This window comes from Globicephala melas, chromosome 17 (genome assembly GCF_963455315.2).
Source record: "Globicephala melas chromosome 17, mGloMel1.2, whole genome shotgun sequence".
NCBI classification, from domain to species: domain Eukaryota; kingdom Metazoa; phylum Chordata; class Mammalia; order Artiodactyla; family Delphinidae; genus Globicephala; species Globicephala melas.
The window spans coordinates 17,059,674-17,061,953 of record NC_083330.1 but is presented as its reverse complement, the minus strand read 5'-3'; positions in this window follow the sequence as shown (position 1 = coordinate 17,061,953).

Below are 2,280 nucleotides of genomic sequence, written 5' to 3'. Positions count from 1 at the left end.
TCCGGACGCGCAGGCTCAGCGGCCATGGCTCACGGGCCCAGCCGCTCCGCGGCATGTGGGATCCTCCCGGACCGGGGCACGAACCCACGTCCCCTGCATCGGCAGGCGGACTCTCAACCACTGCGCCACCAGGGAAGCCCTATGTCATTTTATATAAGGGACTTGAATACCTGCAGGTTTTGGTATCTGTGGGGAAGGAGGGAGGGAAGGGGGCTTCCCTCCTCCACTGCCACCCCCATACTGAGGGACTACCGTGTTTGCAGTTTCTTCTTTTTAACTTTGTGCTTTCCCCTACTTTGCACACTATTAAAACTGAGTTTGTCTGTTACTTGGCTCAGGCTTAAATTATGAAGTGGGAGTGGGGCGGGCATGAGGGCAGTACCTAATAGATATTTAGTGCCCACTTTGTGCTCAATTTACCCACATCACCTTGTCTCTATAGACAGCTCACAACCATCTGAAAAAGTTCAGTGTTCTATATTTGAGACGAAGGCACTGAGGCAATTCGTCCAAGATCATAGAATCAGAACTGGACCCGACCTCCCTGATCACAGACCCCCAACATTTTGTTTTTGATTTTAGGTTTTGATTTTGTCTGGGTATAAGGGGGAAAAGGGGGTGAATAAGAAAGTATGTGAGCAAGCATTTGGCATTATGTGTTTAATTCTCTTAAACCGGAGGTCAGCTTCTACTTTCCGTATGTGAAAATGCATTTGTCAGTGGATCATTTTCCTTTCCATTTTCCTAGATTCTTAAGGCATTACAGAACAAGTCTCTAGCAAAGGCATTCCATAAAGCAGACAGCCTTAGGGGAGGAGTGGGGCATAAATTACATGAATGAGTTAGTACAAAGCTGCTAATAAAACCTACAACACAGGTCAAGGCAGAGGGTATAATTTTCTGACAAAGCTATTTAGTACCAACTACCGAGAACTAAAAATATAAAAAAGTAAATATCTTTAAATTAAATTGCAAAAAGAGAGATTTACCTAAAGAGGAAAATGAAAGTATTTCCAAACCTGAGATTTATTAGTATAAATGATCACAAAGAAAGGATTTCTTTTTGATTTTAGAGTATGTTTTCCTCGGACAGTGGAAAAAAAAGAATTGCATTGTGCACTTGTCAAACTTCACTTGTGATTGCAGTTCATAAGATACAATTCTTATAATGTATTCAATCTTTTTCATTTCACAACTTTTTTGCTTATTTTTAATGTGTGATTATTGTATTGTTTTACTGCTTCCATAGCAAAGTTTTTTTTTTTTTTTCTTTTGTTACTTTCCTAGTCTCTAAAGAGTAAAGGGAATTCCTCTTTGAGAAGTCTTTACATGAGAAAGGAAAAAAATTAGCTCTGAAATTAATTAGATTTCTCAGACTCACAGATACAGACAACTTTATATTCCTGGTTTCTTACAAAATCATTAATAGTTTAAATGATTTAAGAACATAAAATAAAATGAGACTTCCAGGATTTTCAGTTAACAAAAAAAGTACGGAAAATACAATATATTTGGAGAGGAAGGTGGAAGAGAATGTCTATGGAAAGTTAGGCTGGCACCTGATTAAAGCGGAAATTATTTCTAAAATACCATCAAGCAGAATTTCTTTGGGGAAATCTGCAGTAACAGAAAGCGAGCACCGTTTATATTCTATGTATCATTAATTGGCTCTTCTGTGAAGCAGATTTTCCTGGGGCAGGAAAATCCCATTATAAAATGCTGCAGGAATAAAGCATGCTTCTTCAGTCTTAGCTCTCGATTGCGTGGCCCGGGGGCGGGGGACTGGTGTCCCGGGAAAAGAGCAGCGTGGGCTTCCTGGGCGAAGCCTGGGTGACCCGCGCGCACGGTGCGGCTGAGCCTCGCACGGGCACATCAAGCGCTATTCGGCTCTTGGCCTTGGAGTCAAAGTGCCCCTCGGGCTAACGTGTCCGCAGACGTCAGGAAGCAGAGTTGGGAATCAGGAGATGTGGTGGCCGCCCTGACGGGGCTGCTGGGGGCCCGGCACCTCGCTGGGCCGCTGGGATCCCAGAGCACCTGCTCTTCCGCTGCCTCCTGGCGGGGTCGCCGCGGGGAGGGGGCCGGGGCCCGGAGCGTCGATCGCGGGCGCCCTGGGGTGAGGCGCCCTCCCCGCCCGGCTCAGGACGGGCGCGCCGCCAGGGCTGGGGAGGGGCGGCGGGAAGGGCGGGGGCCGGCGCGGGGCAGGGCCAGGCCGGGCTGCTCCGGGGCCGGCGCTCTCCGAGAAGCCCAGCGCTCGCCCCGAAGGTGTGCGGAGCGCGTGCC